Here is a 16614-nt window from a genome sequence, read left to right as displayed (position 1 = left end):
TACAACTGATGATTTTCTCCAAAGATTGTGCAGATTGACTTGTCTGTTTCCCCATTAAGAAGCTTTTCCTCCCCCTTCTTGGTGGCCATTCTGAAAGAAGAGAAAAGGGAAGAAAAGTAACCCAGAAACAAAGATAGAAAACAAATAAAACATGGTTGGGTTACTGCCAAATAATAATGCGGGTCTCAACTACATGGTAGCTACAACATGTGAGTGAGAAAATAGTAAAAGCAAATGGCATATCAATAGTGCAAATATTACAACAATGGGGAAGAGATAGTAGATAATGAAAGACAATATAAATTCATGTCAATGTAAAAGGAATACAGGTATCATAAAAGATTGGCATTGACGTATAATTAATAATGCCTAATAATAAGAAACAAGTCGTGAAGCACCAGAATAATGCAAGAAAAGATGCAATAGTTGAACAATTAACACCAATGGTAAAATAATAAACATAGAAAAGAAAATAAAGTATGCATAAGATGAATATGTAATGAATGAGAGGATGCAAATAAGTTAAGTAAAGTAGAATAAAAGTGAAGAAGGATGAGAGGTTAAAGAGATGAAGAAGAAAAAAGTAAGAAAACAGGAAGAAAGAAGGAGAAAAGAGAGAAGAAAGAAGTAAGGATTTGAAAAACAGGGCACGATGCGCGCGCGCAGGGCACGCGTGCGCGTGAAAACTGTATTCGCCATGCGACGCGTACGCGTCACCCACGTGTACGCATGGGTGGTCTGAAAGTGAAAGGGACGCGCATGCATCAGGGACGCGTACGCGTGGGTGATTTTGTGCCTCTAGCACAGTGTTAACCCCAGACCATCACAACTCTCTAGTTAGCATGCTTTTACGCTGATTTTTCATGCCCACACATACGTGCCGCTGACGCTTACGCGTGGGTTGAACTTTCTGCAGGGGACGCGTACGCGTGTGGTGGCTTGTGCGCCACGCACCCCTCCCACGCATCTTTCGTGCAACTCTCTGTTTAGTTGCACATACACAAACGACGCGTGTGCATCATAGACGCTTGCGCATCAATCCTCCCCTTTTTTTATATGCAAAAAGCATAATGCAAAATGCAGAATGCAGAATGTAGATGATTATGCAGAACTTATGAGTGAATACTGTAAAAAATAAAATAAAATAAAACTAGGAATGAAAAGAAACGATCATACCATGGTGGGTTGTCTCCCATCTAGAACTTTTAGTTAAAGTCCTTAAGTTGGACATTTGGTGAGCTCCTTGTCATGGTAGCTTGTGCTTGAACTCATCTTGAAACTTCCACCAATGCTTGGACTTCCAATAAGCTCTATCAATACCAGGTAAATTCCTCAAGCTTTGATGGAGTTCTTCACAAGATTTGAGCTCCCAAAATTGATCCTCATATATTCCCGGATCCCAAATCTTGATTCTACATCCGTCTTCAAGTTGATCATCATGATTTCATCCGGGTGGTAAGCAATCCAAATTCTCACTAAAGCATCCAAACAACTTCCTAGACCCATTCATTCGAGCTCTACACCAACCCTTACATTTAGATTTTGAGCTCCCAACCACAACGAACCTAGGGTTATGTTGCCAACCACTAACCATCTCCCTCTTACTCTTAAAGCCACAAAGAGCTCTAAGCTGACCATCTGTCTCAAGTAAACCATATTCAAGTGGGAAAGTAAAGGTGAAGGATAAGAGTTTTACCCACTTGAATGTTGTATTGGATGGTAATGGCTTTGGGGGAGATGTCTCCAACAACTTCGGCAAGGTGATTTCAAGCTCCATTCCCTTGTGCTCTCCCTTGGCAACTTCCACCTCTTTGCGAGCTTCTTCAGTTTCAACTTCTTCCTCTTGGTAGCTTTCTTCCAATTCAAACTCTTCTTCATTGCTTACCAAGGGCATGGGGGGTTATGCTTCTTCTTCTTTAATCTCCATCTCTTGATCAACCTCTTCAAAGTCTTCAACCATGATATGCCTTGGAGGTTGTACACCCTCCTCAATATCAACATCAAACACCTTGGAAGGAGGCTCTATGATTGGACTTTTCCATGGAGGTTCCGCATCTCCCAAGTCTTCAACCACTTCCTCTTCTTTGATAATTTCAGCTCTCTCCACTTGCTCTAACACAAAATCAAACTCCTTCTTGATGTCGTCCTTCACTAATTCTTCAACCACTGTTTCACCCTCAAGGGTCTCTACTACCTCCACCTTTAGGGCCTCCTCTAGCTTCTTATGAAGTATGAATTCGTGAAGACGATCCCTTCTCTCTTGTTCCATGTCAATAGCATAATTAGGATCATCTTGCTCTTAGATTGATGGATATGGGTATTCTTGCACGGAGGGTGGCGATGCACTAAAGCTTGAGGGTTGAATATTGGAGGTAGATGGTTGGTGATGACATGTCACCATGTCATGTTTTTCTATGCTTTTTCATACAAGAAATTTATGATTAGTGCTTAAATATTGCATTCTTTGGTGCTTAAATGGTATATTTCTTTGATCTTTTGATTTGATAAACTTTGTAGGAAATAAGAAGAAAAAGAAGCAAAAAGAGCACAAAATAAGCTAAAAAGAAGAAAAGAGGAATTTTGGGCACACTTTGAAGTTAGAGCACACTTTGGAGGCTTAGACCATGCTTCTAAAAGCGTGGCCCATGACCAAATCAAGGAAGAGAAGCGTGGCCCATGACCATGAAACCTAGGCCTCACATGCATTAATGCTTAAGGGAGCAAAAGCTTGCGCCAACGTTTGACCTCAAGCTTTTAGGCAAATGTTGGCGCCACAACAAACACACCCTGGAGGGAGCAAAAGCTTGCGCCAACGTTTGACCTCAAGCTTTTAGGCAAACGTTGGCACCACAACAGGTTGAAGGGGTATACTTCCAACAAGAATAACTTGAGCTACATAGCTCCAAATGAGGTGATTCAAAAAGCAATGGAAAGTAGGAATCGAGAGCTTTCCAAGCATATATGGCACTGCATGGTGGACACTAAAATTGAGGGAGAAAACTGCCCCGAAATGTGCATAAACAAACATGGTGGCAACTTGCGGTGAGGCCAACTGACCTCTGCACCTTCGACGGAGTATAACTCGAGCTCTGGAACTCCAAATGATGCGCTTCCAACGGCATTGGAAAGTAGACATTCAGGGCTTTCCAAAAATATATAATAGTATGGGGTGAACAATGTGTTTGAGTCTCCAAAACCTGGCGTTTTCGTCCACGTTTGAGGTCAAACGTCGCCTCAAATGTTGCACACCAAAGCCAGCGACCCTGTCCTCTTCAAAGGAGCATAACTTGAGTTGTAGATTTCCAATTGAGGTGATTCCAATTGGGTTAGAAAGCTGACATTCAGAGCTTTCCAACCATATATAATAGTCTATAGTTGGCATGAAATTGGTAACATTGACAAGCGGACAAAATAGCACCCCAAGAGGCATACAAGAGGGATCCACGTTTGGCTCAAAGTTTGACCTCAAACTTTGGCTCAAACGTGGATGGCAGCAAGGAAGGCTAGCTGATATGAAAAGTTTGAGTAAAAGTTTAACCTCAAACTTTTACTCAAGCTTTTCTAGTTCATGGCCCGGTTCACAAATGGGTTTCTCTCCAACTCCAAGTGCAATCAATAGAGGCCATCTTCAACCCAAATCCAAAGCACGCAAGGCCCATTATCATCACTCAAAGGCACAAGAGATAGATAAAATAGGAATTTCATTTAATTGTAATTTGTCTTTAATTTCACTTTCATTTTGTAAAAAGCCTATATAAGGCATCATTCTCATTTTAGAAAGGGAGGCCCGAATAGAGAGAAGGGGGGGCGAGCTCCACTAGGGAGCATTAGGAATACAGAACTCTCTCTCTTTAGTTTTTCTTTTTGTTTTGAATCTTGGGTTGAGAATTGAAGAAATTCTGTTTCAATCTCACCTTGAGAATTCTCTCTGTTTTTTTTTCTTCTGCAAATTGTTTACTGTTGGATCAAGGAAGGAATTGAGATCTAGACTTGTTTTCTAGTCTCATTGATTTCCTAAGATCTTTACTTGTCTTTTTAAATTTCAGAATTGAGCTAAGCTACTTTCTGTTTTGATCCTTCAAGTGACTCTCTACTTCTGTTTGAATTTCCTGCACTTTTGTTCCTCTGTATTTTACATTTGAGCTACTGTGATCTGAATTTAATTTTCTTGCACTTTAAATTTCCTGTCACTTATTCTCAAGATCTCTTTGATTGCTTGCTTTATTGCTTTCTTTAATTTTCAGCACCCACTCCCCTTTAATTTCATGCAATTTAAATTTCTTGCAATTTAAGATTCTTGCAATTTACATTTCTTGCTCTTTAAGTTACTTGCCAATTTACATTCTGCAACTTTAAATTCATTGTCCTTTACTTCCTGTTGGTTACAATTTCACAAAATTCACATCAACGTGAGCTTGACTAAACTAATCACCCACTAAAGTTGCTTGATCCATCAATCCCTGTGGGATCGACCTCACTCCCGTGAGTTTTATTACTTGATGCGACCCGGTGCACTTGCCGGTTAGATTTGTGTGTTTGGAATTCGTTTTTCGAAAATACACATCAAGTTTTTGGGATACAGAACTAAAATTTGGCTCAAACGTTGGTAGCAGCAAGAATGGGGCAGCTGGTATAAAAAGCTTGAGCAAAAGTTTGACCTCAAACTTTTACTCAAACTTTTACTCAAGCTTTTATGTTTTTCAACCCGGTTCACAATGGATCTTTCTCCAACTCCAAGAGCAATCAACCAAGGCTTTATCAACCCAATTCCATCAAGAACAAAGGCCCAATTCAAGGCTTTTTCTTTTCCTTGTTTAATTTCTGCAAACCCAACTCCCAGTTCCCTTTACAATTCAAGCCATTTACTTTTCTTGCACTTTAAGATTCTGCAATTTACATTTCTTGCGTTCTAAGTTTCTGCCATTTAATTTCTTGTTCTTTAAGATTTAGCACATTTACCTTCTCTACTCTTTAATTTACTGCAATTGTCCCTCTCCCTTTTTAATTTCATGCAATTTAGCTTCTGTCGAATACAAACCACTCAAATCAATTCTTGATCCGCTTGACTAAATCAACCACTAAACTAAAATTGCTCAATCCTTCAATCCCTATGGGATCGACCTCACTCCCGTGAGTTTTATTACTTGATACGACCCGGTGCACTTGCCGGTTAGTTTTGTGTGTTTGGAATTCATTTTTCGTTTTCCGAAAATACGCATCAAGTTTTTGGCGCCGTTGCCGGGGATTGAAATAGATTGACAATGATTAAGTGAGGTGGTGATCTAGATTAAGCATTTTCTTTTATTTTTGAACTAGCACACTAACTGTTCAAGACTTTGTCACTACTAACTCTAACTGCACTCAAGTTACAGAGTGCTCTGTTTTAGTTTCTGGTTCTATTTGTGTTTCTGATTTTGTGATAGGAGGAAAGAGCGATGATCCACACCTTTTGATCCTGAAACATTTTGGAGGTTGAGGAAAGAGGCAAGAGATAGAGGGGAGAAATGCTGGGATTCAGAAAATCCCCACTGAGAGTTTCTCACCAGGGGATAAAGTGATATTAAACACCCAACCAATGAAGGTGCCTCCACAATTATCTGAGTACTATACTGTGAACCGGATCCTTCCACATGAACACCTAGAGATCATCAAAGAGAAGACTGGAAGGAAGTTCACAGTAAGAAGAGAAAAGCTGAGGCACTATGATTTTCAGCCTCCATGATCAGAGGATGAAGGATGTCAAGCTAATGACAATAAAAGAGCGCTTGTTGGGAGGCAACCCAACCTGAGGTAGTTTTCTTTCCATAGTTATTTTAATAAAAAGGTTAATTAACTTTATCTATATTGTAAGAAGCTAAGTTTGGTGTTACACACCAAAACAATATAAAGGAGAATGAAGGATTCTAAGTTTGGTGTTCCACCAAAATCCCATCATAAAACACATTCTCACTTTCTGCATCATGCTAGCTTCAAGCATTTAGATAAACTAGTTAACTATTTTGCTGTTTCCTAGTCTTCAGTTTTACTACTTTTAGCAAAGAAAAAGAGTTTCACATCTGGTTAGTTTGATGAACAAGAACCATTGGCAAGGTACTAAGTTTGGTGTTCCCACACCAAAGTAAGTTCAAAGGCCCACAAATAAATCATGCATGCTAACCATTGTTTCTAAGTGCTTGGGGAACAAGCAACTTTCAATATCATTGCAGAGGTCCATACAAGTTTTTGGAAAGATTAAGCATCATCAACCAAAGAGATGGAAGAGGAATGTGTGGATCAGTGATGATGATGATGAGGAGTAAAGCAAGCGAACTCTAAAAGGTTGTATTGTTAAGTGATTATCTTACATCAAACACTGCTATGATTGAGAGTGGTTTTGTTTCCCTGATTATCTGTCTATTTAGTATGGTTTCTTTTCTGAAATTCAATAAGCAAGATGCTTGATCATTTACAACATCATACTCTCCAAAACTTGTTTGCACTCAATAATTAAAAAAAAAAATGCATCACATGAAAGTTCTTTGAAAAGAAGGATTGAGGAATTAAACAATTTTGAGGCAAGCAAAAGATTAGGAGAAGTGGTGGTTCTAGTTAGCCTTTTTCTTTTGTTTTCACTTGATTTATGCACTTTCTTGAGCCATAAGCAAGCCAATTGGGTAGATTTCCATGTTTCTTTTGATTCAATCAACCATGTATGAATTAATGCAATTTCATGAGATTCTATGCTATAATTGTCATATATTATGAAAGAATAACAAACTCATGACTTTGAGCAAAGCTTTGATGTGTTTGGTTGATTAATGATAGGTGAAAAGAGTTTTGAAGAAGGTTGAAGAAAGAAGGAAGGGCTAGGAGCAAGAGAAAACAAAAAGTTTGAGCCAAAGTTTGACCTCAAACTTTAGCTCAAACTTTTGGGATCACAAACTCAATACCCTGGAGAGAAAAGCTTGCGCCAACGTTTGAGGTCAAACTTTTGCTCAAACGTTGGCGCAACACACATTTACAAGGGGGCCAACGTTTGAGCAAAAGTTTGACCCCAAACTTTGGCTCAAACGTTGGTAGCAGCAAGGAAGCTTAGCTGATGCGAAAAGTTTGAGTAAAAGTTTGACCTCAAACTTTTACTCAAACTTTTACTCAAGCTTTTATGTTTTTCAACCCGGTTCACAATGGATCTTTCTCCAACTCCAAGAGCAATCAACCAAGGCCTTTATCAACCCAATTCCATCAAGAACAAAGGCCCAATTCAAGGCTTGAAGACCATTTGAAGAAAGTGTATAAATAGCTTAGGATTTAAGTTTTGGGGGAGCTTCCTTTTAGAATTTTCATAACACTTACAGTAGAAAACTCACTTTACATTTTTTTGAATTGTTGTTTTAGAATTCTAGAGAATTGGGAAGGAGAATTGATCTCTCTTCTTCCTTGTTCTTGCTCAGCACTCTTTACTTTCCTTGTTTTGGATCTTGGGTGGAGAATTGAAGAAATTCTGTTTCAATCTCACCTTGAGATCTTGTTTAATTTTCTGCTTAATTGAATTTCCTTTTCTGTTAATTGCTTCTTCTTCTATTCTCTCTGCAATTTACATTTTGTTATCTCCTTTGCAATTGTTCATGTTGGATCTAGGAAGGCAGTGAGATCTAGACTCAGCTATCTAGTCTCTTGAGTCCTGAGATCCATAGCTTTCAATTTCAATTTCCTTATTTCATCGCTACACCAAGCTTTTTCTCAATTCCATTTTAGATCCGGTTTAATTCAAGTCATATTCTACTTTCCTGTTTGTTGAATTTTTCTTTTTCTTGTTTAATTTCTGCAAACCCAACTCCCAGTTCCCTTTACAATTCAAGCCATTTACATTTCTTGCACTTTAAGATTCTACAATTTACATTTCTTGCGTTCTAAGTTTCTGCCATTTAATTTCTTGTTCTTTAAGATTCAGCACATTTACCTTCTCTGCTCTTTAATTTACTGCAATTGTCCCTCTCCCTTTTTAATTTCATGCAATTTAGCTTCTGTCAAATACGAACCACTCAAATCAATTCTTGATCCGCTTGACTAAATCAACCACTAAACTAAAATTGCTCAATCCTTCAATCCCTGTGGGATCGACCTCACTCCCGTGAGTTTTATTACTTGATACGACCCAGTGCACTTGCCGGTTAGTTTCGTGTGTTTGGAATTCATTTTTCGTTTTCCGAAAATACGCATCAAGTTGGTCCCTGTGGGATATAAGATATTGGAGTTTAGAGGTGAGACCAATAAGAGAACAGATAAGTGTGTTGTTATCCAATGGAGGTTGGGGTGGGTAGGAGGGTTCGTGTGTTGGGAAAAAGGGCTCCTGATACAGAGTTGGTTCTTCTTGATGAGGATATAGAGATAGTGTATATTGAGGTGGTGGTTCTAAGTATGGCTCATAAGGCTCTTTGTATGGTGGATAAAGATTAGGGTCATATGGGGATATTTGGTGGTAGGGAGCTTGTGAGTATGGTGGTTCAGAGTTATGTTAAGAAGGTGGTTCATAAGCATATGGTGGGATTGTTAGTAACTACAAGGGGGTCCACCATATTCATCATCTTGGTATGCACCCTGGAATGGCTCTTGACCATAGTAATTTGGTGAAGGTTGGTTGTCACGAAAAGGTCCACCATAACTATTGTCTTGGTATGCATCATAGAATGGTTGTTGGTTATAGCGCATTGGAGGGGGTTGTTGCCAAGAGGGTTAATCAAATCCTTGTGGCTCCTCCCATCTTTGATTGTTCCAACCTTGATGCATGTTCTCATTATAACTTCCATTTCCTAAAACATAATTAGAACCAAACTCATAGCGACAGGGTGAGAATTTATAGTATCTAATAAAAATAAAAACTAATAAAAAATAAGCAACTAAGTCCTAAAACTAACAAAAACTAACAAATAAGAAAAAAGTAAATATTTACAATACAATAAAAAGGCACACGTTTGCAACTCCCCGGCAACAGCGCCATTTTGATGAACGGATTTTTGTGTGGTCTAGAATTCACAAATAAATTCTTATTGCAAGTATAGTTTCTAAACCAATAATAATCCTGTTATACAAAAACTTGTTTGTCACTTAAGTAAACCCAATAAAAATAATAACCGAAGTATTCAAACCTCTGATCGTCTCTCAAGGAATTGCAGGGAGGTATATTTATTATTGGTTATGGAAAAGTATCTTTTTTTTTGGGTTTTGAATAAGGAACAGGAAAATAAAAAGGCAAGAAAGTAAATTAATGACTAGAAAAGCTCTTGGCAAGGTATGAGAACTGGACGACCTATCCTAGTTATCCTTATCAATTGTGATGAGAATTGCTCGTTGCTCCCACTTAGTTGACCTCTAACTATGAAGGAAAGTCATGTGGACCAATCAATTTGATTCCTCAAGTCCTAGTCAACTTCTAAGGAAAGACTAGCTTTAGAGGGATCTAAATCAACTAGCAACTTACAATTATCAATCCTCAATGGAGTTTGATAACTCAAGAGTCTCTAATTACTCAACCAAAGCCAAGGATATAAAAATCTAACATAAAATCCTCCCAAGCATATTATCAAACACTTGGAAAGGCACAACAATAAAACATAAAAAACTGGCAAGGAATATTAAAATCCAAATAACCAATTGAAAGCATCAATAAAATAAATAGAAGAAAGCAATCATAAATTTGAAATACCTCAAATTGTATTAAATAAGAAATTGAATCTAACATGCAGTTCATAAACCAAATTGGGAAAATAAACAAATCAACAAGAGAAGATAAATAAACTAATTGACTAGAACAATTAAAAGTAGAAGAAAAAACTAAACTAAACTAAGATAGAAATATGAAATTAAAAAGGATAAATTAAGAATCCTAAAACCAAGAGAGAGGAGTGAGCCTCTCTCTCTAGAAAACTACATCTAAAACCTAACTAATGTGTGTTATGAGAAGTGTGAATGTTGTGTTGAGTCTCTGCTTGTCCCCTGGCTTTAGTCTACATTTCTGGGCCAAAAACTGGGTCCAAACTCAGCCCAAAATCCCCCCCAGTGTTTTCTGCATTTTCTGCACGTGGCGCATGTCACGCGTACGCGTCAGTCACGCGTACGCGTCGATGGTCATCTTCGTGGGTCACACGTACGCGTCAGGTACTTCCACGCGTCACTGTGCTCTTTCGCCTTTCACGCGTACGTGTCAGGTCCACGCACGCATCGCCATGGAAAGCTCCAAGTCACACACATGCGTGAGGTAGGCGCGCGCGTCGTTCTTCGCTGGTCAGCTCCTTAGTTTCTTGTGTTCCTTCTATTTTTGTAAGCTTCCTTTCCATCTTCTAAACCATTGATGCCCTATAAAGCCTAAAAACACTTAACGCACAGATCACAGCATCGAATGGTAATAAAAGAGGATTAAAATTAGTAATTTAAGGCCATAGAAGCTTGTTTTCAATCAAAGCACAGAATTAGAAAGAAAAATATAAAACATGCGAATTCAATGAATAAGTGTGAGTTTAGTGGATAAAATCCACTCAATTAAGTACAAAATGTACCACGAAATAGTGGTGCATCAGTAGTGTAGATTTTATTTCTATTGTAATTTATCATGATTTCCCTTTTATGCATGCTAGGTGTTTGATAAAATGTCTCTTCTAGTTTTTGTATATTTTTTCATACTCTTGGCTTGGAATTGGGTAATTAGGTGACCTTGAGTCATTGATGTCCAATCTATATTGTGTTGGGATTGTTAGTTAGTTTGGTTTCTACTGACGCTAGTCTTTCACTAACTTAATTAGTGAGTTGACTAGGATTTGTGGATTGAGATTGATTATGCCCTTTTGACTTATCCTTAATGTTAGGATAGACTAGTTGGGATTGATTCCTCGCAATTACCATGTTTGTGGTCCATGATTAGGATCGAAATCCTTAATTTCCCAACCCTTGCCAAGAGTTCTTTTTGCCACCTGAATTCCATTTTTGTTGCTTTAATTGCTTTTCATTTAGTTCCTTGCATGCATCTTTATTTTATTGTCATTTATATTTCTTGCCAATTGCCATCAACCCATTCCCTTATAGCTAATAATTGAATACTTAATTGCAATTTCAAGGGAGATGACCCGGGATTTTAAACTCCCGGTTTATATTTGTTTTCGATTGTGACAATCTTAAAATTTAAACTTTGATTGTGGGAGTTATTTGTTGGTATGGTCTATACTCGCAACGAAATTATTTTGTCTAAATTTCCAAACCAGCATAAATCTCTTCATCAAGTTTTTGGCGCTGTTGCTGGGGAGTTGCAATGGTGTTACATTATTGGCTATCGTTAGTATGTGTATATGTGAATAGTTTGCATTTTGATCATTTCTTGATTTTTGTTAGTAGTTAGGAGTTTGTTTTAGTTGCTTATTGATAGTTTTTTTATTTTTTTTCTCTATGAATTCTCATCCCTTTGGTTTGGAGTTTAGTTGTTATAATGTTGTAGGGAATGACAATCCTAATGATGGTGTGCACCAAGGGTTGAACTATCACTTGAGGGAGGAGTCATATTCATATGGTCAATCTTCATGGCAATCTCCTCATCTCTACCACCATGATCATACTTCATCCGATAGTGCTGATAAATCTCATTTGAAGGGTTTATCTTGTGTTGAATTTAGAGGATTTTATCGCCTTCCCCCACATTTATTCAATGAAATAGCATAGTTTTGTAAATTCTCCTTTAATTGTGCTTAAGAGTGAACACATGCTTTTTAGGACTTAGAATAGCTAAATTTAATTCACCTTGATTCCATTAGATTCCTTGATATGTTTGTTAAGTAATTTCAGATTTAGAAGGCAAAGATTGGATCAAGGAAATGAAGGAAAAGCATGTAAAAATGGAGAACTCATGAAGAAATGAAGGAATCGCAAAAGTTGTCAAGCCGACCTCTTCGCACTTAATCGACCATAACTTGAGCTACAGAAGTCCAAAAGATGCGGTTTCAGTTGCATTGGAAAGCTAACATCCGGGGCTTCGAAACGATATAAGATTTGCCATTGTTGCATCACGTTTAGGGGGGCACACACGCGCCGATTTTCACGTGATTCATTAAAAGCAAATTAGTGGCCAACAAATTCTAAAGCCTTGTGGACCCAATCCAACTCATTTCTGATGCTATTTAACCCAAGGATTGAAGAGGGATGAGACATCTAGTCATTAGTTTAGTTTTATTTTAGTTTTATCATGCTTTAGTTAGTTTCTAGAGAGAGAAGCTCTCTCTTCTCTCTAGAATTAGGAGTAGGTTAGATCTAGATTAGGAATTCTTAGATCTAGATATTCAATTCATAAAAGACCTCATGATACTTGTATGCATGCATGAAATATATGTTGATTGTTAGAAGAAAAACAAATCTTAGAAAGCATGATTAGGGGAGAATTGAGAGAATCGACCCTACACACTTGAGCGACTAGAGTGCAAACACTTCTAGTGAGGGTTTAATGCTCAATTCCTTGATTTTCGGCTTTCATGAGTATTCTCCTTGCAAGTCTACTTGAACTTCATTTTGATATTTAAATTGGTAGGATTCATGAGTCGTCATGGGACCTTAGCGCTACTTGTGCATGTATGTCTTAGAGGTTGATTTATTTTTAACCAAGTAGGTAGAATCATTTTGCATTTAGTTGCATTCATATAGTTTAGGTTGCATTTAGATTAGTTCATATTGAATAAATGTTGATACCCTTTGCTTTCTCTTGGTTTAAGCATGAGGACATGCTTGGTTTAAGTGTGGGAAGATTGATAAACCCTATATTTAGGGTTTATCTTGTGTTGAATTTAGAGGGTTTTGTCAACCTTTCTCCCATTTATCCAATGAAATAGCATGGTTTTGTAAATTCTCCTTTAATTGTGCTTAAGAGTGAAAACATATTTTTTAGGCCTTTAATTATTTAATCTTGATTTACCTTTGATTCCATTAGATGCCTTGATATGTTTGTTAAGTGATTTCAGATTTAGGAGGCATAATATTGGATCAAGGGAATGAAGGAAAAGCATATAAAAATGGAGAACTCATGAAGAAATGAAGGAATCGCAAAAGCTGTCAAGCCGACCTCTTCGCACTTAAACAACTATAACTTAAGCTACAGAGGTCCAAATGATGCGGTTCTAGTTGCGTTGGAAAGCTAACATCTGGGGCTTCGAAACGATATAAGATTTGCCATAGTTTCTATACGTATGGTGACGCGTACATGCACTGTACACGCAGGCGTCGTTGCTGCCATATGTTCCACTTAAAGCAATACATGGCCAGCGAATTCTAAAGCCTTGTGGGCCCAATCCAACTCATTTCTGATGCTATTTTAAGCCAACGATTGAAGGGAAATTAACATACTTTCACACATTAGTTTAGTTTAGTTTAATTTTTGGAGGAAAAGTTAGTTTTAGAGAGAGAAGCTCTCACTTCTCTCTGAGGCCTGCTACACATACAAGTCTTCTAGCTTACAATTCTTACAAGTCCAATAAAACACATGCATTACACTTAATTAATGCATTACACACTTCCACATTCAAGAGTAAATAAAACGCACGTTATTCAACAACTTTCTGTTTTCAAAGCGTGCTACTCACCAAGCATTACGAATGACTCTTCTTCTACTTCCTCCATGAAAACAATTTTCTTGCCAAATTTGAAGATAATGAAACTTCAGAAATACACCCAAACGATTACAGAAATACACCCCAACGATTACAGAAATACACCCAAAGGATTACAGAAATACACCCAAATGGTTACAAGAATTCATCCAAACGATTATAGAAATACACCCAAAGGATTACAGAAATGCACCCAAAGGATTACAAAAATACACCCAAAATTCGTTGAAGTACACGTTATGCATATTTCAGAACTCTTTCTCTTTCTCCTCCTCATCTTCTGCTGCTTTTTCTTCTTCAAAAATGATTTCAGAGCTTCATGTCAAAAAACAATGGAAATCGAGAATAACGAAGAAAGAAAACAGATAGAAAAGCACGTAAATGAAGAAGAAGAACAAAAAGAGGAAGAAAAACGTGCAGCAAGAAGAAGAAGAAGGAGAAAGAAAAGGCAATAAACGAAAGAAAAGAAGAAGAAGAGGAAGAGGAAGAAGAACGTGCAAGAAGAAGAAGAACGAGAAAGAGAAAGCAAGAAACGAAAGAAAAGAAGAAGAAGAAGAAGAAGAAGAGGAAGAGGAAGAAGAATGTGCAGTAAGAAGAAGAAGAAGGAGAAAAAGAAGGCAAGAAACGAAAGAAAAGAAGAAGAAGAAGAGGAAGAAGAAGAAGAACGTACCTTGCATCGCGTTTTAGGGATTTCTTCGTTAATTAACTTGTAAAGCATACAAGCTCTAATGACTTGTATGCAGAGCTTTTTTGCTTCTCTCTAGGATTAGAATTAGGATTAGGTTTAGATCTAGATCTACTTCTTCTTCTTCTCTATTAATTTTCCTCTTTCATCCTTAATTGCTCTCTTGTAATTGTAGCATTCTACTTCTCTTGTAATTCCTTTGCATTGTTAGTTGTAGCTTATGAACTTTCTTTTGTAGATCTACATTTCTTTTTCAATGCAATTGGTAAGTTCTTTATTGTTTCATAATTGTTTTGCCTTTCTATTGTCAATCTCTTGCTTTTGTAGTTGTAGATTCCTTTAATTCTTGCAATTAATAATATTTTCCATTATTGCCTTCTATGTGTTTGTTGAAATGCCTCTTCTAGATATAAGTTAGATTTTGTTCCTCTTGGCTTGGGAAGGTAACTTAGGAACTCTTGAGTTACTAATATCCAAGTAATTGATGATTGGGAGCCATTAACTCTAGATCTCACTAATTGATTTGATGGAGAACTAGGACTTATGGACTTGGATTGACATAGCTCATTTGACTTTCCTTTACTAGTTAGAGGATGAGTTAATGGGGTTGATCCTTGCCAATTCTCATGTTGTGGTTAGTGATTAGGATAGAGATCCTTAACCACCAACCCTTGCCAAGGCCTTTTGTTATTTTAATTTTATTGCCATTTACTTTTCATGTTTCTCATCAAAAACCCCAAAATATAACTCATAACCAATAACAAGAACATTTGTTTTCAATTCCTAGGGAGAACGACCCGAGGTTCAATACTTCGGTTTATAAATTTTAGGGGTTTGTTACTTGTGACAAACAATCTTTTGTATGAAAGGATTAATGTTGGTTTAGAAACTATATTGCAACGAGATTTCATTGTGAATTCTAGATCACATAAAAATCCTCTCATCAAAATGGCGCTGTTGCCGGGGAATTGCAATGGTGTTGTGTTATTGGTTATTGTATATATGTGAATATTGTGAATAGCTTGATTTTTGGATTGCTTGTTAGTTTTTGTGAGTTTTAGGACTTTCTTTCATTATTTCTTATTAGCTTTTGTTTCTTATTTTCTCTTGCTATCATGAATTCTCACCTTGGCTATGAGTTTGGTTCTAATTATGTTGTAGAAAATGAGGACTATAATGAGAATGTGTATCAAAGATGGGATAACCAAAGGTGGGAGGAGCCATATGCATATGATCAATCTTCATGGCAACAACCTCCACCAATGCACTATGAAGAAGAGCCATTTTATGATGTATACCAATTAAATGGCTATGGTGAGCATCCTTGTGACTTTCAAGAACCACCACCATATGCCTATGAATCATATCCTCAACATGAACCTCAACCATACTCACAAGCCTATTTTCACCAAACACCTCCATATGACCTTGATCCATATCCACCATACCAACCACCTTTTGAACCACATGAGCCATACATGGAACCACCATTCCAAGATTACTACTCCCAAGAACTACCTCAATACACACCACCACACCCTTACCAAGAAGAACCACCTTCCTATTATGAACCCCTTCTCTAAGACAATGAACCCTCTTACCTACCCCAATCCTCAATAGATGAAACCCTTAGCCTCATACTTCAAGGGGAAGGAGAAATGCAAAGGGAGACACTAGAATTTGTGGCTATACCTTGACCAAGGTGGTAAGCACTTTAGCCTCCCAATACTTGAGCACTCAAAGTACTCCCATGGTCACATGTGGAGAATTAATTGAAAAGCATAGCATGAAAGAGAGATTGGACACTCCGGTGGAAAATGAGGAATTCCACTTTGTGTTAGAACAATTGGAGGAGCCTATGATCATTGAAGAAGAGGAAGAAGTGGTTGAAAACTTAGGAGATGCGGAACCTCCTTGGGAACCTAGAGTTGAAGAGAACCCCTCCAAGAAGATTGAATTTGATGTTAAGGAGGAAAGTGCACAACCTCCAAAATAAATATTGAATGAAGACTTGGAAGGAATGAAGCAAGAAGTAAGTTCCCTTGGTAATGAAGATCATGCATCCAACCTTCTTGGTGGTGAATCCTTTGAATTTGAAGAACATTCTCCCAATGAGATGGAAAACAATGTGGAGGTAGATTTTTCCTTTCCTCCCATTTATGATTTGAGTGATGGAGAAGAGTTAGATGAAATTGATGAACAAAAGATTGAAAGTGAAGAAGTTTGTGAAGAGGTGGAGTAGGGATTTTCATTGATCTAGGATGATTTTTGTATGATTTTTGTTACAGTTTTTCGCATATTTAATAGGCGAGTAGT

Source organism: Arachis ipaensis, chromosome B04 (assembly GCF_000816755.2).
Source record: "Arachis ipaensis cultivar K30076 chromosome B04, Araip1.1, whole genome shotgun sequence".
In the NCBI taxonomy this organism is placed as follows: domain Eukaryota; kingdom Viridiplantae; phylum Streptophyta; class Magnoliopsida; order Fabales; family Fabaceae; genus Arachis; species Arachis ipaensis.
The sequence above is the reverse complement of the archived record's forward strand: the minus strand, read 5'-3'. Positions refer to the sequence as shown.